Below are 25,131 nucleotides of genomic sequence, written 5' to 3'. Positions count from 1 at the left end.
TATCCTGAGATTTAGCATTGGGGCTTGCACATAGGATGACCTGGGAGGGGGCACGGGAAACACTTTAGATGAATGAAGAAAGAAGCTAAGACATAGAAATCACAGTTATAATATCATGAACTATCTGAAAGAAATATATATTTATGTAGTTCCTGGGTGGCAGTCGGTTGGGCATCTGACTCTTGGTTTTGGCTCAGGTCGTGATCTCAGGGTGGGGAGATCAGGTCCCATGTGGGGCTCAGTGCTCAGTGGGAATCTGCTTGAGATTCTCTCTCTCTCGCCCTCTGCCCTTGCCCCTTGTGCTTGTTCTCTCTAAAATAAGCAAATATATCATTTTTTAAAAAAATACATATTTTTTGAAGTGGTTGAGAATATAATCATACTTTAAACAGTGAAGTTGGTAACTAGACAGGTTGAGTTGAGAGATCAAGAATTGAGGCATAGAATGGGTAAAGACTGGTGACTCCAGAAATGAATTGCTTTATATGACGATATTTTACAATGGAGTTTTCTCCTAGGATGTAAGCAAATAGATATCAAACACCAAAGTAAGCATAACAATTTAGAGTAGAAAATTCACAGGAAGGCGTGGTTGAAAAGTGGTTAGTTGGTTTATGACAGTTCTAAACTCATCCACATCAAGCAGATGTAAATGAACTGAGGATTAAAATTAAAAGTTGTAAAGAGGATTTTGGAAAATATTGCTGGTAGACAGTGAGCTTTCCTACTCATCTCAAAGCAAAGGGGTTGGTTATGCCTGTCCTTTGTCTTGTGCCCACTTGGACCACACAGAAAGTTAACACACACACTGACCAGGTGTCTGATTCCTGCCTGAGCAAAGGGTAGTATAAGACATGGTCTGACTAGTTGTAGATAAAAGACCTAGAAATGTTGGGAGTACATACATCAGGGGAAGAATGCATGACTATGTCTTATGGACCAATGATGGATAAGATAAAGCTGGGGAGGAGTCAGAGGATTGCCTGGAGGGGCAAATAGCTTTAGTTTATCTCAGTAGAGATAAACTGAAGGTATCAACCAATTTTCAGACGGTGAAGATAGAATAAGTGACCAGACCAACAGGAACAGAGATCAAGGCAACTGCAGGTAGAGGTTTCCCAGAATAGCTCCCACAGATTCCATCAGAACACCATGGGAGAAATGGTCAGTTCAGACATCTGCCAGTTCTAGAGAAAAGCCACCATTCCAGTAAGGATATCCTTAACTCTTTTCCTCTCTTTATTCCTCATGTTTCAACCCAAATAGGGTTGGAAGTTTGAACACATATAGAAGTGGACATTTCAATTCTTAAGTTGAAACGATATTTTATAACTTAAGAATAACCAACAATGTCTTGAGGTATGCCTGAATTTTCTATAGGGATGGGAGAAGACAAAGTTTCGCTAAATAAATGGGCAAAAATAATGAAAGGCAACATAAAATGGCTTTATAATTTCATCCCATGACTCATGCTTGCTCAACAGACTGATTACATTTTATGTGGAACCTGGTGAGCACTTGTGCAGTAGCACCTACTGACCGTGTCTGTGCCAGGGTAAACTATTTTAATAATTTACCTGTTAAATCAGTTCTATTATATTTTATAAACATGCAGATTCCTCTTGAATTTCCCCCTAGGTATCAATGGTTAGGTTCTTCAATTTTTGCCTCCGTCTTCTGAACCTCTGTGGTCAATCTTAATAAGTGAGAAGCTGCACATGTGGTGAGGCTAACTCAGATAAGCTGGAATAGATTTTCATACTCTCCTGTTCTGGCCCCCTGGATAGAATCAATACTATTGATCATAGTGGCTGAGTTGGCCAGACAGACACTACCCCTAAGAAAAGGATCTCATCAGTCTGCCAGTGAAAACTCACAGGAAGACATGGCAACATGTTTTAGAGAATGCTGTATTCTGGGCAGGCCAAGTTTGCAAGTTCACACAATTAAGGGGAGTATGCTCTTTATAGTTTTCTCTGTTTTTAGTATTGACACTAATACTAGGGATATTCTGTATTTAGTTTATTGTAAAGTGACTGCTGATTTTCAAAAGAAATGAAGATTATTTTTTAGGCAGCTCTATCAGAGTTCAATATAAAGCACAGCCATTCTGAATAAGGAATTTGTTATAGGAATTAGACTTTAGATATTAGAAGGAGGAACTGGAGAATTAAAGGATTGAAAAGGGGGGTTAGTGCTCAGAGAGAAAGGTCACTAACCATCCTGGGAACAAGGGAGTTAGAGCTTACAGGGAAATACAGAGGTTCCTGCGTGTCCAGGAAGAGAGCCCCTGTAGATGTCTGTGACTTTGCAACAAAGCATTTGATGACAAGCATGGGATGCTGTTAGTCAGCAGGACCAGCAGCTGGGGAGGAGAGGTGGGTGCTGAGTGGGAAAGAGTGTGGACCAGCTGGGATCTGCTGGGACCTCTGTATCAATCCTCAATATCTCTAACTTTGCAGAATGATGGTTGCTGCTTGTGTCCTAGATTTCATATGACTTAACTTTTGACAAATTCTAACTCAGAATTACATAGACAAGGAGATTCTGGAAAATGTAGTTCTCAGCATAACCAAGGTGACAATAGAACAACCAGAACGACCCGCCAGTCAACCCCTTATCAAATTGGCATACATATACACCTCTTTTATTATATTTAACTTCCAAATGAGGACAATAGCAAGTGAGGCTTCTGCCTAACATGATCTAATCATTCCTCTGTACAGCAGACATGCTAACATTCCCTCCCAGTGAGAACACACAAACTCCCGCTTTAACCATTTTTTGGATGATATTTATTCTTCTGGTGAAGTCACTCTCCCTTGACATCCTGTGACTTAAATATTGAGTTATAAGTTTGACTTATGGAATGGGAAAAAGAGAAATAACAAAGGAAAAAACAAAATTAACATCCCAACATAAATATATTCATATCAGAACAAGGAAGAGAAGTACGCATTCATAGCTACTACAGTTTGTTTTTCTACAGTTGTTCACAGGATCATAGCTGGCAGTTATAACTTCTTTCTACTACTTGTTTGACACTCCTTTTACCCTCAGCAAGCACTTCAGCTGGTCATGGTTCCTTGTTTATGAAGATGACCAAAACCTTCATTTCTATATGAGGTTGTTGTACTTTTCCATTAACATTGACCAGAGGCCATGGGACAACTTATAGAAGCACCAGAGGATCTCCTGCATTCTAGACATGCCCCTCCCTGTTCCTATTGTATGGAAGCAATTTAATTTCCTTTTATCAGGGAAAGAAAGTAGGCTCAATCACCCAGATGTATAGTAATCCTATCTTTATCCATTGTTTCACTGGTTCAAGTAGATCAAAGTGACCATGAGGCAGTTTCAACTTTTATTTTAATGTCATAAGTACTGTCTCTCCAGTGGAAGCCTTTTTTCCTCTTGGAGATGAAGACCTGTAAATAAACAGAGCTCAATGTTATAAGGTTGGGGGAAAATTTACCTAGATGACCACTATGAGAAATAGTGTGGCCACTTTCTACTTCTTGCATCCCTGATCTGTGAAGGAAAGATAACATTGTATATCAGTTGCAGACAAAGGGTATTTGCCATGTCTTTGAGGCGATCAACCCAACCTTGCAAGATGTTGCTACCCAACTAGTACACTGAATTTTCAAAAATACATTCTACCATTCAGCTCTTTCAGGGTGTTAGGAAACATGTAACATCACTAAACTCTGTGAGTGTGAGGCTATTGCTGCACTGGTCAGATTTCTGTTAGAAAGAATGTTATGTGATATCATTGATACAGTGGATCAGTGTAAGAAAAGAAGAAGCAATCATGCACCCTGCAGACTAGACTGTGATTTAGCAATTAAGATTTGAATATAACCCTGGGATAAGACAATGAATGGGTCTGACCTTGCCAGATGAAAGTAAATCGTTTTTTGGTATATAATACCTACACTATTAGGTATATGTAAGAAAAAGCATACACTGGAACAATAGCTGGATACCAGGTGCCAGTGGATATGTTGACTTACTCCATCAGCTGCAATTGCAGTTCTCATTAAGTTTACAATAATCCTCTGACATTTTTAGAGGATCCTCTGTCTTCTGTATATACCAGATAGGAAGGTGGAATAAGCATGTGGTAAGAATCACCACTCTTGTATTTTCTGAGGCCTTGAGGGTGGCAATAATATTTTCAATCTCTCCAAGAATGCAATATTCCTTTGGTTTATTATTTAATTAAGTAGAGTCAATTCTGGTCTCTTCTATGTGACCTTTCCTTTAAGAGCCATCACATTATGTGTCTGGAAACCAATGTGGAGACTCTGCCAGTTTCTGAATATGTCTACTAACTTTATATCATGGAATAGAGGAGATAAGCATAGATTGGGTTTGGGAAGGAGGGGAACTGTACATGCTGTGAGATAGACCTGGGCCAAAACATCATAGTCACTGGGCCTCCATAAGCCCCTACTCTGACTGGTAGATCACAGTGACATTTTAGTTCACCAGAAATTAGTGTCAACTCAAAGCTATTGTTTAATAATTTCTGAAAGGCCGGGATGCCTAGGTGGCTCAGCAGTTGAGCATCTGCCTTCTGCTCAGGGCATGATCCCTGGGTCTGGGATCGAGTCCTGCATCAGGCTCCATACGAAGAGCCTGCTTTTCCCTATGCCTATGTCTCTGCCTCTTTCTGTGTATCTCTCATGAATAAATAAATAAAGTTTAAAAAAAAAATTCTGAAAGGCCTGCATAACCATCCCCCCTCTTCTATCCAAGCCATCTTGGTAAATGGTCACTGGTTACACTGGAGTAGACTAGAAGAAGGATTTGAGGTATACATTTTTAGTAGTGCTTAGATTCCTTTCTCAAGGGGACTTAGATTCTTCTTTACTCAAGTGACTGGGTCTATAAGTTGGCTCAAGTCAAGTTGGGGGCTGTATTTTGACAATTCAAGACCAATTTCATTTTGATTGAGAACTTTTTTCACTTATAAAAGTCAAAACTCTAATCTTCTGTCCTTTTATTTTAGTCCCAAGGACAATATAATCAATTAGCCAACATCAACGATCTTTGTGTCTTCAACCATTCTGATAACTGCATTGGCTCTAACTATTCAATGTAACTTGGAAAAAAGTCTTGCAATTCTTTTTACGTGCATATGGCTTCTTTTCATGGTTGTATTTTGCATTTGAGCCTATAGGTCACGCCAAAACTTGGGCCTAGAAGAAATGACAGGTGGTGGGAGAAGGTCTTGAGGGGGATCAGCAGTCCCCTTTAGATAACTCCCTCACAGGAATCAAATGCAGGTTCTTCAGCCATAGCAGGACACTATTCAGGCAAGGGAACAAGGTCTGCTTCTATTTGAGAAGGAAGTGCAGCAGAATTTTCAGGGTGTGATGTGTTCAGTTTCATTAGAATCTCCCATTAGATCCCTCCATCCAAATTTTCAACATCCTGTTCCTTCCCTGTCAATACCCTAAATTTAACATTTAAAAAAGCCCCTGTGCAGTCATGGATTCAATCTGCATTGTACTTAAGGCACCCATAGGATTAGACTTTTGGTTTGATTTTTTAAAATCGTGTGCCTATGGTCATAGGAGATAAGGTTTTCTTTTAGGGCAGTTGCAAAAGCTTTCTGATTTTTTTTAATGGATCTTGCAATGGAAATTTAAAGTCACAGGACCACAGTTTTATTTCTCTCAGTGCTCTGATGCATTTATAATTGGCCAAGTAACCTCAGTAGGCCTTATTTTAACTAAAAATGTTTATAGCAGCAACCACTTGGTCCCCCAAAGCACTGCCTTCTATGAGAGCTTGAATGTAGATGTCTAGAGGTGATAATTTTGTTTTCTATATTGTCACTGAATTCCTTGGACTACCAATGTGCTCTTTAACACTGGTGGCAAGGTCATTAATGCCCATAAGTCTAATTAAATGTTAAAACCAATTCCAGATATCCATTCTAAAGATTCTATTGTCCCACTGCCACTTCTGGTACTAGTCACCATATCAGTCATGGTTCATTCAGGGAAGCAGAACCACTATGAGTATTATGAAATGAGAAAGTTTTTATACAAATTAGATGCTACACAATTACAGAAGGAGCTGGGGAATTAGAACTAGCAGGGAAATACTGAAGCTGGCATATCTAGCTGTTAAAGAGTAAGACCATCAAGAGACGCTGGTGAAGTCAATGAATGTATTTGCTCTTCATGGCTACTGCCTTTGGATTTTCAGCAAGGCATCTGATAGTGTGGGTCTGGGGTTTCTTTTGGTGAACAGATGTATCAGTTATCTGTTTCTATGAGCATGTATTAAATTATTACAACAGATATATTAGTTATCTGTTAGTTTGTAACAAAGTACTACAAAGTTACTGGTTTAAAACAACACTCATTTATTATCATGGATGTTCATGTATCAGGAGTCTAGACACAGGTTAGCCTGCTCCTCTTCTTAGGGTCTCGCAAGGCTGCCACCATGGTGTCAGCGAGGGCTGGGGTCTCATCTGAGGCTTGGGGCCTCTTCCAAGCTCACGTGGTTGTTGGCAGATTCTTTTCTTTGCTGCTGTAGACCTCATGGAATTTATGTTGTCAAGGCCAGTAGGAATGAACCTCTTGGACACTTCAACTTCTTTTCTTTTAAAGGCTCTGATGATTTGGCCAAGCCTGCCCCACATAAGCTTGCTTTGATTAACTCAAAGTCAGCTGATTAGTAACCTAGGTGTGGGAATGATATCCCATCATAGTCACAGCCCCCCTCCCCCCAACTCAAGGGCAGGATATTACACAAAGAAGGTACACCAGGGAGCAAGAACCTTGGGGCTTTCTTAGAACTCTGCCTACCAGAGCAGGGATGGCAGCTGAGAAAATATCTGGGCAGACTGGCATAGACTAGCACATCTATATATCTGTCTCTCATCACCTGGAGCCAACGAGCAACTTCAAAGGGTAACAGTCACACAGCTTTACTTCTTCCTCACCTAAATCATGCAACTTCTTCTGACTGACCCCAGAACCTTACGGGAAAGGGAGTTCTGGAAAATGCAGTTCCCAGTGCAACCAAGCTGATGACAAAACAATTCAGTACTGCCAGGGTGGAGAAAATGGATTAACTTGGGCTGACCAGGGCACACCTACTTCCCAGAGAATCCATCATGTATAAAAAATAGTATTAACTATTATTATTATCTTCTGTACTGCTAATAGAGCCAATTCACCTGAGTTGCCTTTTAGGGAAATGAAACCAGCCAGGTTCTATTTGTTCGAAGTACAAAGAATGGTGTTTCCCACTCTTACTTTTATGACACAGCTAGATCAGAATGGATATCTTTCTTACAGTGACATTTTAAAGAAGCCACTTTTCTATTTCATGCAATTTAAATGAATATTTGATAGCAAGAGAAGATGAGATTATTTGCAATATTGAATATCTGCCTTTGTCTCCATAGTGCCTTTCTCCAAGGAACTCAGGTGACTGTGTCTCTTAATAATAAGAGACATCATGTATAAGCAAGTGCAAGTTACAGCTATATTATCATTTTATACCTGGAGATTTTGATTAAACAAAGCAACCTATAAAATCAGAAAAAAAATTAGAAAATTCCAAAAGATCCAAGGACTTTCAAAGAAATTAGTCTAGATTTGGAAAAAAATAAATTAGCACTTGGTTGGAGAGAAATGTAAAAAATTGGACATAAAGCAAAAAAGCATAGGCCAGGACCCAGGAGGTTTTGCCATAAATTTCTTGTGAGACCTTCTTAAGTTGCTTCAGATTTCTGTGCCTTATATCTCTGCTCATCTAAGATTTTTGCATTTCCAGAGCTGAGGACAGTGCCTGATACACTCTCTATGCTTCAGACCTGTTGACTCATTTGATCACCCAAAATCCATGGAAGAATTAGAATTAATTTTTGCCCAGCTTTGATACTCCAATTTTATTACTTCCTCTGTCTGATTTTATAGTTAGATTTTCATTGACCTTGGTGATTTTTTTCTAGTACTTGAACAAAAGGCAGGGCTTCTCAATTGGAGCTATCAGCTCAGTGCTACTTTACATCCTAGAATTCCTTACATTTAATTTTTTTAATTTTTTTATTTTTTAAAGATTTCATTTATTTATTCATGACAGACACACACAGAGAGAGAGAGAAAGAGAGAGAGAGAGGAGAGAGAGAGGCAAAGACACAGGCAGAGGGAGAAGCAGGCTCCATGCAGGGAGCCTGATGCGGGACCGGATCCCGGGACTCTAGGATCATACCCTAGGCCAAAGGCAGGCACTAAACCGCTGAGCCACCCAGGGATCCCCAATTCCTTACATTTTAATAGATTGTGTATACTATGTCAATCTCTAGATATCATATCAATTCTACAATTGTTAGGTAAAAATGCCAATGTGCAGAAGTTCCCATTCCTTGCCTTTTCCATTTCTATTCTTAGATAGTTATATAAAGTTATAAAACCATGCCACCTCAGCTCTTTATAGGTTGCCTTCCACTGAGTCCTCTTGCTAATCATGTTGCCCTATAAAGATTCTACTCATCTCCTTAGAGTACTCTTCTAAATATTCTACTCTAATAACTATACTCATCTACTACTCACAAAACAAGTTCACTCCTTAATCCCCATCACCTTTTTCATCCATCCCCCACCAACCTTCCATCTGGTAGCCATCAGTTCTCTGTAGTTAAGAGGTTTTTATTTTGGGGGGGGTAGTATTGAGTTGTACAGGTTATTTATATATTTTGGATATTAATGCTTGATCAGATATGTCATTTACAAATATCTTCTCCCATTCTATAGGTTGTCTTTTAGTTTTGTTGGTTGTTTCCTTCACAGATTTTAATTTTGATATAGTTCTAATAATTTATTTTTGCTTTTATTTCCTTTGTCTTAGGAGATCTCTACAAATATGTTGCAATGGCCAGTGACAGAGACACTACTACCTGTACTCTTTTCTAGATTCTTATGATTTCAGGTCTCACATTTAAGTCCTTATTTCATTTTGAGTTCATTTTTGTGTATGTGGAAAGACTGTGGTCCAATTTCATTCTTTTGCATTTAGTTGTCCAGTTTCCCCAATATCACTTATTGAAGAGACTGTCCTTTTCATTGCATATTCTCGCCTCCTCTGTCAAAGATTAATTGACCACATAATTGTTATTTATTTCTGGGCTTTGTATCCTGTTCCATTGATCTATATATCTGTTTTTGTGCCAGTACTGTTCTGTTTCAATTACTACAGCTTTGTAGTATAACATGAGGTCTGGAATTATGATACTTCCAGTTTTGTTTTTCTTTTTCAAGATTGCTTTGGCTATTTGGGGTCTTTTGTGGTTACATAAAGATTTTATGATTATTTGTTCTTGTTCTGTGAAAAAATGCTATTCTTATTTTGATAGGGATTTATTAAATCCGTAAATTATTGTGGGTAGTATAGACATTTTAACAATATTTGTTCTTTCAATCTGTGAGAATGGAATGTCTGCATTTGTATTTTCTTCAGTTTCTTTCATCAGTATTTTATGGTTTACAGAGTACAAGTCTTTCACCTTTTTTGGTTAAGTTGATTCCTATGTATTTTATTATTTTTGGAGCAATTATAAGTGGGATTGTTAATTTCTCTTTCTGCTACTTCATTATAAGCATGTATAAATGCAATGAGTTTCTATACATTGACTTTGTATCCTCAACCTTACTGAATTTGTCAGTTGTAGTAATTTTTTGGTAGTCTTTAGAGTTTTCTACATATAGTATCATGTCATCTGCAAAGAGTAAAAGATTTAGTACTTCCTTATCAATTTAGGTGCCTTTTGTGCCTTTTTCTTTTCTGAAGCTGTGGCTAGAATTTCCAACAATATACTGAATAAAAGTGGTAAGAGTGGGCATCCTTTTCTCGATCCTGACCTTAGAGAAAAAGCTCTCAGTTTTTCACCATTGAATGTGATGTTGGCTGTGGGGGCTTTTTCTTTTTAAAGAATCATTTATTTAATGTTTTATTTAAGAGATAGCAGGGGGAGGGGAAGAGGGAGAAGGAGGAGGAAGCAAACCCCCACTGAGTATAGAGTCCTGCACTGGGCTCAGTCTCAGGACCCTGAGATCCAGACCTGAGCCAAAATCAAGAGCCACACATTTAACTGAGCCACCTAAGCACACCTTGTATATATATATATATATATATTTCTTTCTTTTTTTTTTCTCTCACTGGCTCAGCTTGATTACTTTCCAGGTTACTGATTCATTTTTCTGCCTCTTTTAATCTACTGTTTATTCTATCTAGTATATTTTTAATTTCATTTATTGTGTTCTTCATCTCTGATTGGTTCTTTTTGTCTCTGTTAAGGGTCTCACTGATATCCTCCAGTCTCTTCTTCAACTCCAGTATCTTTTTTTTTTTTTTTTAACTCCAGTATCTTTATGATCATTATTTTAATTTCTTCATCAGTCATATTGCTCTTCTCTATCTTGCATAGGTCTCTTGCTGTGGTTTGGTCCTGTTCTTTTCCTTGGGGTCTATTCCTCTGTCTCCTCATTTTGCATAACTCTGTTTCTCTGTGTTAGGAGAGTCAGCTATATGTCCTGCTTCTGAAAATAGTGGCCTTATGAAGAAGAGGTCCTACAGTGTCCTGTAGTGCAGGACACTTTTCACTGGAAACTGGCACTTCAGAGGTGTCTCCTATGTGTTGCATGTGCCCTATTGTTGTGGCTGAAGTGCTTTTTCTTCAGTCCAGTCATCTGCAGTAGCTCTCTTTGCCTGCTATGGGCAGTGTTTGGTCATGTACTATTAATGGGCCAGAGTGGGGATGCCTTGGGTTTGAGTTGATTCAGATAAGGTGTCCACAAGGTGCAGTAGCACCAAACTACAGTGTGCTTTCCCTGTGTTGTCCCCTGAGAAACTTTCATTGGTGGGCAGACCTGCAGTCAGACCAGTTATCTGCCCCTAGTCCACTGCTAGGATCAAAGTTTGACTGATATGTGTGGTTATCTTTCTCTGTCCTCAGGGCAGGAGTCTCTTTGGAGTGGTGCTGGCTCCTGCTGGGGCTGCTTGCATACTGTCAGGCTTGTGGTATGGCTCTGGATGGGTTCCAGCCAAAAGCATATTTGAGAGGCAGTTCCCCAATGTGTGCGGAGGCAGGACATGCAGTGTTTGCAAGATTTGTGCACAGCCAGTCCTCTGGAGGACAGGACCTATAGCACAGGGGCTGAGGCAGGCCTGGCTGGAGGGGCCAGGGTGGTAGGGCAGTGGTATTAGCAAGCTAGGTAAAGGGTCAGTGCTGTACTGGTTCCCAAGGTGGCCATACATTTATGCTAGGGAGTAGAGGAGGGGAATGGCTCTTGCCAGCTCCTATGTTCCTGGAAGAGTCTTCTGGTGATCTCTGTCCCTCTAGGACACCTCTTAATGAATAAATAACTCATCTGTATGCCCAGGCATTTTTCAAATAATTGCTTCTATATTGTATCTCCATGGGCTTTTGGTTGTGCTGTCTCTTTCAGGGCAGGGCCTCAGTTTCCTCTTGCCCAACCAATTCTCCTTGAGTGAAGCCACTGATTTTTTTAATTTGGGTTTTAAGTCCTGTTGGTTGTAAGAACTCATGAATCTTGGTCCCTCTGGTTTTCAAAGCCAACTGTTACGGGGATTCATCTTTCCTGGGTGGGCTACCCAGTGTGAGGGCCCCTTCTCCCCCGTCTCTGCACACCCAGGTCCTTCCCTCCTGTGGATAGTCCTACAGGTCTATATAGCTCCCCACCACATCTCCACTCTTCCTCCTCTCTGATGTGGCCTCTTCTCTACATTTAGTTGTGGAGTTTGTTCTGCTAGTCCTCAGGTTGTTTTCTGGGTTATTTACACTGATGTTAGTGTTATCTAGCTGTAACCGATGGGGCAATCCGGATCTTCCTATCTGCCATCTTCCCAGCACTACTCACCACTCACAGGATATTAAAACGATCTTCCCTTTTCTACTTATACTTCTTCCCTCACTTGTTTACCTCATCATCCTGCTTAAATTGGCTCTAAAATCTTGCTAAAGTGTTTTTTTTCTCAATTTATTTTTTGCTCATCTCACTTGCTTTCTCATCTTCAAATAACACATGGATGCAAATGATTCCCAAATCTGAGTCCTATATGCAGATTTATTTCCTCATTTCAAATCTTACATTTCCAGATATGTACTAGATATTTTACCTGAAGTTTCTCTCATGACTTCAAAATCGGTATGTTTTAAACTGAAACGATCAGTTTTTCTCTGGTTCTCCCACTAATGCAAATGGAATCATTGCTTTCTATGTCACTTGGGTTTGAAAACTTGCTGTCACTCTGGACTCTCCTCCTCATCTCTTTATTTCAAAATGCTGTCAAGTTCTGTTACTTCTGGCTTAATTCAGCCTGGTTGTGATGCAAGGCATTCTGAGACCACTTTATTGTGGAATATGGAAGATAGAAGGAAGGCAGGACTAAGTGGAGCCAGTGTTGGAGAATCTGATCCAGTTTTATAGGGCTGCCTTCTTTGGAAGGAGTCTTATGGACCCCATTTATGGTCCTTATTAGGTGTTACTATAGGATGTGATAAACTAAACACAGGCTTATTGAGATCACTCTTGATATACAGAATATCTAATTAGAAGACAGGAGAACTCTGAGGGCATGGACAACACTTGAAGCCAATTACAAAACAGAGAGGACACAGTCATAGAACTCTGTTATTGGGGGACCAGGGCTCTGCTGATGCATGTTTATCTTGTTAATCTTTCTAAAACAGAGCTTGCATGATCAGTTGCCTGGTCAAAATGTTGCGAGGCTTCGCATTTTTAACAAAATGATATTCAGACCTTTCTGTCAAGGTTTTAAAGTTCTCTATCATTTTAGTACCAACATTCTTTTTCTAGCTGACTGTTCACTCTGCCAATTGAACCTTGGATTACTTCCCAGTACCTACTACAGAAAATAAATAAAAATAATCAAGTATGCCAAATAGTGATTGGTTCTATTAGGAAAAGATGAAGGAAGTTTATGTGATGGAGAATTAGGTGGGTTGGAATATGTATGCTATTTTAGAGAGTGGTTAGGGAAGATTATTTGGATAAGGTAATATTTAATAAGAGCATACAGATGCTCTGAGTTGGAAGCATGCTTGGTGTACTCCAGGAGCACACAGGAGGCCATAGGAGTTGAAGAGCAATGAGTGAGATAAAGGGACACTAGATCATGTAGGGCCTTTTAAACATGGTGACTCTAAGTCTTCCAACACTCCTAATCTATGCTTGTCTTCCCAGAGAAATTTTTTAATGATTCCTTTTCTGTGCTTCAACATGTTCTGGTTTGGATGATACTCACATTTGTCTGGTGTTCTTTGGTGAGTGTGGAGAAAACCATACCTACTTACAGAGAGATTTATAAGATTGTATCAGGTGATTAATTCTTTCAACAAACCCTTACAGAGAGTTTACTATATGTTTATTATCTGTGGATGCAAAGATGATTAAGATGGGCAGCCCGGGTGGCTCAACAGTTTAGTGCTGCCTTCAGCCCAGGGCCTGATCCTGGAGACCCAGGATTGAGTCCTATGTCAGGCTCCCTGCATGGAGCCTGCTTCCCCCTCTGCCTGTGTCTCTGCCTCTCTCTCACTCTCTCTCTCTTTCTCTCTCTCTCTCTCTCTCTTTCTCTGTGTGTCTCTCATGAATAAATAAATAAAATCCTTAAAACAAACAAACAAACAAAAAAACCCCACCCAAAACAAAACAAAGGTGATTAAGAACTGGTTATAGCCTTCAAGAAACTTGTAGTATATAGGACAACAACAACAAAAAAATTTAGTAGGTATGATGTATTAAGGGTGTAAAAGGTATAGAAATAATACAGGGTGGTTGATTCTTCTGGAGCCTTGGACATATTCTAATAAAGGCTTCATACAGGTAATTACATGCCTGTGGAACTTTACAGGATAAATGGGAGTTTGACAGCCCAAGGTGTGAGAGGAGATCCAGGCAAGAGACAGAGCAAATACAGAATCAAATGGTAAGAAATACTCTGTTTTATTTAAGTACAAATTAGTGAGTGATACTTGAAGAAATTCAGATGGTGGAATGGAGGGGAAATTGAGTTCTAGGAAATAAAGAGAAAGAGATAGGGGCCAGAATTTAGAGGTTTGTTTTTGTAACTCCAAGGAATTTAGACCTTATTATCTACTCAATAGAGAGCTGCAGGAGGGTGTCCTAGTTATTAAGAGAGTGATAGGATCTGATTTATATTTTTAGGATTACTCCAGGGCCATCTTAAAAGGATTTCCTGAATGAAGCCAGGGAAATGAGTTAGAAAGTCATTGTAATAATTCAGAAGAGAAATATATATGAAAGACATATCTGAGTGTACAATGCCTGATATATAGTAGGTGTATAGTAAGCGATGGCTTCCTTTCTTGTTTGACAATTCTCTAGGTTAGTAATAGCAGCTGTGATGATCACCATTTTACAACTTGGGGAATTGAGTTGCTAGTTCCACTGACTTTCCCTGGGGGATTAGATGATAAATGACAGGGCAGAGCTACTACTTTTGTGATTTTGCTTTCAGATTCAGCATTCTCTCAGTATGCTTTGAGGACACAAATGAAAATAGCAAGTCTTTAGATAAATAGGGTATACATTTTGTGTATATGGCCTTCAAGGGTCCAAGTATGAATCAGAGCCTTCCTTAACCAAGTCCCAGCTCTACAGTTCATCTACTCCACCAGTGCTTTTGGAGAATTTATTATAAGCAGAAGCTGGGGACATGGTGAAGAAAGAAACAAAGATCTTGCTCTAGATGAGCTTCTATTCTTCTGGATGAGTGAGACAACCACTAAGCAAGTGAATAAATGGATCCTATGATTACAAGCAATGATAAAATATAACTATGTAGCAAATTAAAAGAGTAGGGGACAGAAAATAATGGGAAGTCTGTATTATAATAAGTGGGGTCAGGAAGGACCTCTCTGGGCAAGTGACATTTGGGTTGAAATGAAGAAGCAAGACTTATGAATTCTGTAGGAAAAGATCATTTCAAGGAGGCAGAAAGACCGTCAAAGATAAAGGCCCTGAAACAAGCTATATTACATGGTTAGAGATCAGTCAGATGGCCAATGTGGGTGGCACTGAAAGAATACGATGATGATTGAGAAAGAAGGTGAAAAAAAAAGATAAAAAGAGAAAGAAGGTGGTGAGGGCACAGGAAACAGTTTACATTTTAGCTTAGTGTTTAGTTTGGTTTGGTTTGATTTGGTTTTCCTAAGAGACCTCAGTAGTAATGTTATATACTAAAAAAAGGCATGGATGAAGCTTCAAGGTAAAATCAAGATACAAGAAGGTTAAGAAACCTCCTAAAAGCCCAAACAGAGATGAGCCCCTTGATATTAATGGAGAACTCAGGAATAGAGAACAATTTTAGATAAACTCCTTCCCTAGATGATCTTATATAGAGAAAAGAGGGGAAAAGACCATATTTTACAAAATTTATAGATAGATAGATGATAGATAGATGATAGAAATATATAGATATATAGATTTAGATATCATTTATTTATATTATTTATTTATTTATTTATTTACTTGAAAGAAAGCGAGACAGATCACAGAGGGAGAAACAGCAGACTCCCTGCTCAGCAGAGAGCCCAACACCAGGACACCAAGATCATGACCTGAGCTGAAGTCAAATGCTTACCTGACTTAGCCACCCGGGTGCCCTAAAATTTATAGTTTGGCAATGAGAAGCAGCTGATGAGGAAAGAGAGAAACATCAGAATAAAGTGATTTCCCAGCAGCCCAGTGACAGAAAGATTTTAAGGAAGAAGGAATAGTCAACTGTCAGATGCTCCCAAGATGTCAAATAAAGGGAGAACTGAGCCTTGACCAATGGGTTTGGGAAAACGAAGGATATTAATGACCTTGACAAATGAGGGTAGAGTGATGAGGTTGGAGGTCTAGTGGAAGTGGGCTAAAAGAAAAAGGGAGGCCCACAGGTGAATACTGATAACTCCTATTTTGTCTGGGAGTTTACCAAATGGGGGAGGTGGGTGATAGGATGGTAGCTAGAGGAGGTAATAGGAAGAGGGGGGGTGGATTTTAAAATGAGAGGTATTATAGACTGTGTGATAATGAGAATGATCCAGTAGGGAAGGGAAATTACACTGCTAGGGAGTTGGGCAGTTGAATTCGTCTTTTCAGATGAATTCATGTTGACATAACTATGTAGATTTGTAAGCAACCATACTGAGGAGAGAACCAGAATTAGCTAATATTTATTGCATACATACCATGTAGAGACATTCCATAAAGCTTGTCCCCATATAACACACTGCAACTCTCTGGTGTAGGCATGATCATTTCTTCTAATTTATAGGTGAAGAAAATGTACCTTAGTGTTCCAGTGACTTGCCCCAAGGTCACACCATTAGTAAGTGGTAGAAGCTCATTTCAGACCTGGGTCCACTGGACTGTGCACTTAATTCCTCTACTGAAATGTTCAGGAAAGGAGCGAGGACTTCTGTCTAGCTCAATGAGGAATAGCTGTAGATAATCAAGGATGATAATGCATAGCTTAAACCTTATATCTTCCTCCTTATTATTCTGTGTGGAATTTTTATTAAAATTAACAGGTGCTTCAATAATAGTTTGACATCTCAGAGTTTTGGTTAATACTAATTCCAGAGTTGTAGGATGTAGGTTATTTCTGTAATCTGACTGCCCAGAAACTCAGCCTAAAAGTCACTATTTTGCAGAAATTGTCCTGAGGACAGATTCCTTGATCATGTATTATTATGCAATATGCTTTTTACTATTTTGTTGTAATTTCTCCATTGAATTGAAACAAACAAACAAACGAAAACCCACAACTTTTTATTGATCTACATTGTAGATGTACTAGTTGGTGGGCATATATAACTGAACAAGATAGTTTCTGTCCCCAAATGTTCAAAGTAAGAAGCAGATTCAGGGTGGATAGATAGTGCCTTATCTAGGTTATTTCTGTCAATAGAATTCAGTTGGGTTCTTTTAGGTCCTCACATCATTTATGCCCTGAACAAAACTATATCAAGGCCTTGCATTTGGGGAACAAAGAAGGAAGTCAGACAACCAGTGACAGAAAACATTTTTTTTAAGGGATACCTGGGTGGCTCATTGGTTGAGCATCTACCTTTGTCTCAGGTCATGATCTTGGGGTCCTGGGATTGAGTCCCACATTGGGCTCCCCTCTAGGAGCCTGCTTCTCCCTCTGCCTATGTCTTTGCCTCTCTCTCTGTGTCTCTCATGAATAAATAAAATCTTTTTTAAAAAAACCATTTTTTCAAAGAATAGGGTGATTGAATGATTAATTGATTTTCTATTTCATTACAAAAATAATTTGAGGAACTGCGCAGAGATATGGAATACAGAGCTAATATAATTAAGGACAGAAATTAGAGAAGAAAAATAAGAAGACTTCAGAATAGGGGCTGAATACCTCTCATAAGTTGTGAAGATTTGGCCAGAGGTAGGGAAGAAAATTCATATACAAATATAGAGCAGATGCTTTCTAATTGGATAGAAATGGAATAATTATGTTAATCCATCTTTTCTAAATCTGAAAAGGTTTTTAATTCTTTGTATAAATTTAAAATTAAAACATACCCATATTATTTGGCCCTTGCCTCAATTCCTCCTTTCAGGACAAAGCTGCCTTCTGGTGTCACCTTCACTTAGCATAGATTTCTCTTATAAAGATCATGTAAGCAGGAGGTCTTCCTCTTCAGCCATTCCCATGTGTCCACCTGGCTATTGGGCAGATGTTCTCCTGTAGGGTACACAAATCTCCCAACATTAAGTTTTAATTGCATCTCCATAATTGTTGTTTAACTGTTGGCATTCATTTTACAAGCTGATTTTGCTATGCTAATCAGTGCTCAATTCAATCCAGAACAAACAAATAAACAATAACAAGAAATACAGAACGCCTATATTTATAGCTTGTGACTAAAATAGTACCACAAATCACAACTGTGACTAATTGCTTGACGTCTATCATAGGACCAACACAGACACCCTCTTCTGAGTGTTCATCACTATAAACAAAAGCTACTCTGATTTGTTTTAGAATAAATTTGACTTGAGAAGGCACTGGGGCTCTATCAATAAGCAACAAATAAAATATAGTTTCCTTTTAATGGAACTGAGGTTATGCTCTGAAGAGCTTGCTTTTCTTCTTCTTAAGGGAATTGGGAAAACCGGGCTGGAAACTCCTTTCCCAGTGGCAAATGTAGGAACCAGTTATTTAGAGTCTCAGATGCTTTTCTTCAAACTCTTTGGGCAATAAGAAAAAAAATTGCATATAGTCAAGAATGTGATCAATCAAAGCATAGGATAGATAGCTTAATGGAATGAAATATGTTTGGGATTTGGAGTCAAAGGATTTGGCTTTGGTGTGAATTTAGCAGGAGTATGGATATAACCAAAACCATTATGTGATTTTGGGCAGCTCCATGTCTTCTGTGAAGATTTTTTTTCTCAGATTCTTCTAGAGCAGAATGTGATGATAAATAACTCAAACTCTGTATGTCATTGTAAGAATTAAATATATTTCAGTGTGTTATAGATGATTGGGTTAAATAACAAAGAAACATTATGTCTTAAAATATTGTGTTTCTATACATATTTGATGTATAACACAGCTTTAGCCAATGCTTTCCAGACTTTTCTGATTGTCCTATTCCAATTTTAGATGTAAGAAAGAATCAAAAGTAGTAGAGATTTGAATTCTGCAGTTTAGAATAAGTAGGTATTTCTATTGCTGTGACTCCAGATTTAATATTCAATAAATTATAGATTTGCGATGGTCTTAAAATTAGAGAAATTTGATGATCAGTATTAAACATCAATCTCCAAAATAGTTGTTTTCAAGACATTTTCTTGTTTGGTTGACAGGGATCCAATTTTTCATGAGGGCTTTCATTTCAGTTTCAGGTCCTCTGTTACAGCTCTGCTCCTGTAACACCCAAGTACATCATTGGGATTTAGCACCCAAGTTCATTATTGGAATTTAGCACCAATATGAAATGAGTCAGAAAACTATCTGATAATGAGTCAGAAAACTACCAGACACGTTCTTGATTGCCCTAGTGAATTACAATTTGTCCTCTTGATAGAAAGCTTAGGAGGCAAGAGTGGGGGGACAGAATTATACTTACAAATGTGCATATTTTACCAAGATTTCTGCCCTGACATTAAAGCAGATGTAAATCCTGGTCTGCCAGGACTGCCAAAAAGTGATGATTCTCCCTGGACATGGTGGGCTTGTGCAGAATAATTCTCCCACCTTGATTTCCAGTTCCACATGGTTTGCTTTCTGAGGGTGTTTTACCAGTTGTTGACATCTATCCTCCTTCAGAATATGGTTTTGTCTTTTTCAGGGCAATTAAGGCAAGTCAGACATGGCATATACTTAGTGCTCAATGATTAAATCTCAGCAATATAGGGAAGCCTGGGTGCCTCAATTGTTGAGCGTCAACACACCTCAGGGTGTGATCCTGGGGTCCTGGGATTGAATCCCACATCGGGCTCCCTGCGGGGAACCTGCTTCTCCCTTTGCCTGTGACTCTGCCTCTCTCTCTCTGTGTCTCTCATGAATAAATAAATAAAATCTTAAAAAAAAAAAAAGGGGAAATCTCAGCAATATAGACTCTGGGGGAACAAGAATAGAAGCAAGAAGACCAGGTAGAGAGTGACTGCAGTTTTCTAAGAATCTTCTTAAATTTTAGTGTAGAGAAGAATTATAAAGAAACTTGTCAAAATACAGATTTTCATGGGGGCAAGGCTCAAGGTTCTGCATGTCTGTAGTCTCCCAGGCAGTGCTGATAATGTTGGTTCAAGGAACATCTGTGAACAGCAATCATCTATGGGGACCTGTACCTTGTTGCTACGTCTATGCTCTCTCCTTTGACTTGACCCTTCAGTGCAGTTGTTCTCTACTGACTTCGCTGCATGCGAATTCCAACTAGAGAGTATTTTAAAAAGATATTGATGTCTGACTCCACATCCCAAAAATTCTGATTTGATTATTATGTGGAAGTCCCAGACATCTTTTTTAAAAGCTCCCCAGGTAATTCTAGTGCATAATCAAAACTGAGAAGCATGGCTTTGGTTTATTTGGCTTGATCCCAGCTTCACACTTTGACACTACTTTCATGTCTCTCTTGGTTCCATACTTCACAGCATGTAGACCAATTACCCCATCCAACTGACCCCAGGATCTGACTACTATGCTGTAGTCCTGACTTGTCCAGCAGAAAAACCATAAAAAATGGTCACACTGTCTCTTCATTTGGTGTCCTCAGTTCTTGATGTTCCAACAGTATCTTTATTATTTTACTTTACCACAATTTGTTTATATGTCTCCCTCATTCAGCTACTCAAGGACATGGACTCTCTTTATTTTATCAGGTGCCATACAGTGTACACAGTCTCCACAGATGTACAGAATAAATGAAATGAATCAATGTAGTGTGCTTAGTGGGCTCCCAGAAGATCTCCTTAAAATTCTTCAATGAGGCATTCAAGTATGGAATGTGGAAGGTATACATAGCTGCCTCTATTTCCCAAAAGTGGGCAAGAGAAACCTGATTAAAAAGATAAAATAAACATCAGTTAACAACTTGACTTCTTATATATTCACATAGAATTGTCTTACTAAAAGTTTAGGATATTTCTCCTATCATAATTTATAACACTTTTATAGAGCTTATTATATTACTGGTTACTTTTCAAAAGTAAAAAAATATATGTATGTATATGTGTGTTTGTGTAAAAGTGTATATGAGTGTGTGTATATATAGAATTTTATATATATATATATATATATAATTAAGGGTAAGTGTGTGTGTGTGTGTGTGTGTGTGTATGTGTGTGTTTGTGAGTATGCATGTGCTATAATAATTTCCCATTTTACTGGTGAGGTGACCTCTGGTTTGGAGAGTTTCTATAGTTTAGCTTAAATCACATAGCTGGTAAGTGCAAAGCTGGGATTTAAACCAAGCATTTTGAGTCCAGAAATTACTCCCATAAAAACCATCTTACACTAACCTATCTGGCCTGAGGAGTTCAGAAGCAAGTAGAGCTATCATACTTACCCTAAACACCTTTAAAAACACCTCTCCAGGGCAGCCTGGTGGCTCAGCGGTTTAGCGCCACCTTCAGTCCAGGGCCTGATCCTGGAGACCTGGGATTGAGTCCCACGTTGGGCTCCCTGCATGGAGCCTGCTTCTCCCTCTGCCTGTGTCTCTACCTCTCTCTGTGTTTCTCATGAATAAATAAATAAATCTTAAAAAAAAAAAAAAAAACACCTCTCCACCCCTTCCCATTTTTCTTGCTTTTTTGTTGTTTATTTTTACTGGTTATATATCTCATGCTCATAAACAACTTAAATCTAAATTTTTAATGCTAATATATTGCTTAAATTATTCTGTCTTGTGTATTCAATCACTTCCTATAATCTGGATCTTCCCAATCAGCTTCTAAATACCTTTGAATGGTTCCAAGCACTAAAAAGAAAGGATCACTATGTAACATGGTAGATACTAATGATAGTAGCACTGTAAGGGCAATCATATTACAATGGATAAATGTATCAAATTAACATGTTATACACCTTACATTTACACAATATTACGTGCCAAATGTAATTCAGCAAAATAAAAATTAAAAAATACCCTTGAAGCCTTAAAATAATAATAATAATAATAATAATAATACTCTCAAATTCACATTCCTTTTCAATTGCTACCCCATCTCTTCCCATCTCTTTGTGATATTTTATAACAGCCTTCCTTTATCTCTGATTTAATCCTTGGCCTAATGTACTTGACATCTATCCCCATCACTCCATCAGAAATAGCTCTCACTCTGCCACTCATGACCTCTAAACCAATAATCTTTAACCTATTAATTTCAGGCCTCACCTTACTTGATCTTCCAGTAGCTCCTGACAATGTTAGACACTCTTCTTAAAACACTTATTTCTTTGACTTCCATGATGCTACACTGCTCTGTTATTCTGCTTCTCTGGCTGCATATCTATCTTCTTTGCAGATTTGTCCTCATCTGTGCAACAATTAAAGGACAGAATTCCTTAAGTTTTTCTCCTATGCCCTCTCCTCTTTTACTTAGTGCTGTCCTTGCAGATGGTGTTTCTCACCCTAAGATTGTCTTTACTACTATATTCAAGTTAGACATTGCCTTTGAGTTGTCAATAGTCTCACCTGACTGGTACCCTAGGATGTTTCAGGGGTCCATCAAAATTAATATGTCCCAAACTGAACCAGTTATTTTCTGAGTTCCCTAACAAATCATCTTCCTGGATCCTCTATCTCAGGGAATGGCGACTTCTTCCATGTGGGCTATGTTCCCCACATATGCACGAGTCATCTTTGAATCCTAATTTCCCCTCTATAACCCTTGATTTACCTCTTCAGTACACTTGTATGAAATCAATGCTTTCTACACTTATGACAATTTTTTGGTTGATCCTTTACCTTCCATCTTCTAGGAGTCAAAGGATTACTCCAGCTTGGCCAATTCTTTTGAGGCCCTGAAACAATGTTTACTTGAATCCTTAACTCTTGATTTTCTTGAGTGCTTTTAAAATTCTAAGTTGCACAAAGCTATATCCATCACTAAATGTTGATGTTGACCCTTCAAAGTCACTGTTTCTGCCACTACAGAATCCAATTTTCTCTCTAAAGCTCAGCCTGAACTCTCTGCAAACTGCCTCTTGATTCTCTTCTCCAGCTGATGAGCTCGTTCTGGGGTAGAAAGAACACAGAGACCAGAGTTTTTCTTCTTCTCCTCCTTTTCAGCAGTCTCTTTAGGTTCACATTTTGCTCAATTGACAAGTACTCAAGTCTTCCTTCTCTTTTTCTATTTCTGGAGGTTTCTGAGGGGGTATTTAATGATTTTTCAAGCATTTCAGTCTTTCCAGTTGATTCTTCCCTGCCTGGCACACATGGTACGTGGACCCACACATCTCTGAGAGCATATCCATCTCAGTCTCTTAACTGAGTGGAAACAGATGCTCACTGCAGAAATAAGCTTCAGATGGATGCACGTAGAATAATCATCCTTCTGAAGACAGACTCCCCATGGAAAGAGCAGAGCATGATCAGACTAGAGCTGAATAAATGAAAATGAAGAGCTTAGCAGGGAGGGGGCCACACCTTGAAAGGATACCCATTGAGTGTCAGCAAATCAATGCTGTAACTTAAAGTCTTTTTGCTTTACAGATGAGGAAACTGAGTCCTAGAGAGTTGAGATAATTTGCTGTTATAGCAAAAGTAGTGACTGCAGTAAAAAAAATCTATTGCTGCCCAGACCTCTTTGGATGTGTGCTGGTATTTGCTAATTAGGCTCCTATAACACTGCCTGCTTCTCAGGATGAATGTTGCCTATCCCATTTATAATCAGTCAATCTCCCCCCACACACCTTTTCTCTCTCCCTTTCTCTGTGAATTAAATTTTTAAGAAAAAAATTCTGAAGCATAACAAGTGTGGTTACTTTCCTTATACATATTTTATAGAAGATTTTTTTGTACATTTTTTATTGGAGTTCGATTTGCCAACATATAGCATATCACCCAGTGCTCATCCCATCAAGTGCCCTCCTCAGTGCCCGTCACCCAGTCACCCCAACCCCTCACTCACCTCCCTTTCCACCACCCCTTGTTTGTTTTCCAGAGTTAGGAGTCTCTCATGTTCTGTCATCCTCACTGATATTTCCCACTCATTTTCTCTCTTTTCCCCTTTATTCCCTTTCACTATTTTTATATTCCCCAAATGAATGAGACCATATAATGTTTGTCCTTCTCCGATTGACTTATTTCACTCAGAATAACACCCTCCAGTTCCATCCACGTCAAAGCAAATAGTGGGTATTCGTCATTTCTAATGGCTGAGTAATATTCCATTGTATACATAAACCACATCTTCTTTATCCATTCATCTTTTGATGGACACAGAGGCTCCTTCCACAGTTTGGCTATTGTGGACATTGCTGCTATAAACATTGGGATGCAGGTGTCCTGGCATTTCACTGCATCTGTATCTTTGGGGTAAATCCCCAGCAGTGCAATTGCTGGGTCGTAGGGCAGGTCTATTTTTAACTCTTTGAGGAACCTCCACACAGTTTTCCAGAGTGGCTGCACCAGTTCACATTCCCACCAACAGTGCAAGAGGGTTCCCCTTTCTCCACTTCCTCTCCAACATTTGTTGTTTCCTGTCTTGTTAATTTTCCCCATTCTCACTGGTGTGAGGTGGTATCTCATTGTGGTTTTGATTTGTATTTCCCTGATGGCCAGTGATGCAGAGCATTTTCTCATGTGCTTGTTGGCCATGTCTATGTCTTGCTCTGTAGATTTCTGTTCATGTCTTTCGCCCATTTCATGATTGGATTGTTTGTTTCTTTGCTGTTGAGTTTAATAAATTCTTTATAGATCTTGGAAACTAGCCCTTTATCTGATAGGTCATTTGCAAATATCTTTTCCCATTCTGTAGGTTGTCTTTTAGTTTTGTTGACTGTTTCTTTTCCTGTGCAGAAGCTTTTTATCTTGATTAAGTACCAATAATTCATTTTTGCTTTTGTTTCTCTTGCCTTCATAGATGTATCTTGCAAGAAGTTGCTGTGGCCAAGTTCAAAAAGGGTGTTGCCTGTGTTCTCCTCTAAGATTTTGATGGATTCTTGTCTCACATTTATATCTTTCATCCATTTTGAGTTTATCTTTGTGTATGGTGTAAGAGAATGGTCTAGTTTCATTCTTCTGCACGTGGCTGTCCAGTTTTCCCAGCACCATTTATTGAAGACACTGTCTTTTTTCCAGTGGACAGTCTTTCATCCTTTGTCGAATATTAGTTGACCATAGAGTTGAGGGCCCATTTCTGGGTTCTCTATTCTGTTCCATTGATCCATGTGGCTGTTTTTGTGCCAGTACCACACTGTCTTGATGATCACAGCTTTGTAGTACAACCTGAAACCTGACATTGTGATGCCCCTGGCTCTGGTTTTCTTTTTCAATATTCCCCTGGCTATTCGGAGTCTTTTCTGTTATAGAAGATTTTTAGATTTTTTTTTCCTATTTAAAAAATATTTATTTTAGCA

The 25,131-nt window shown here is 38.8% G+C and overlaps 1 long non-coding RNA gene across 15 annotated transcripts in view; it reads left to right on the top strand.

Annotated features, from left to right (window-relative positions):
- Nucleotides 1-25,131, top strand: part of LOC144286346 (uncharacterized) — a 169,977-nt gene that overhangs the window by 58,967 nt on the left and 85,879 nt on the right. For 7 of the 15 annotated variants that reach the window (XR_013354420.1, XR_013354418.1, XR_013354419.1 and 4 more), the window contains exon 2: nucleotides 13,927-14,001. The exons of the other annotated variants lie outside the window; for them this stretch is intronic. This is a non-coding gene — a long non-coding RNA (uncharacterized LOC144286346). The remainder of the gene's footprint in view (nucleotides 1-13,926; nucleotides 14,002-25,131) is intronic. 15 annotated transcript variants of the gene reach the window in all.

The sequence above is a fragment of the Canis aureus genome, chromosome 16, assembly GCF_053574225.1.
Source record: "Canis aureus isolate CA01 chromosome 16, VMU_Caureus_v.1.0, whole genome shotgun sequence".
In the NCBI taxonomy this organism is placed as follows: Eukaryota; Metazoa; Chordata; class Mammalia; order Carnivora; family Canidae; genus Canis; species Canis aureus.
Note: the sequence above shows the minus strand (reverse complement) of the source record. Positions and strands in the feature narration are given on the sequence as shown.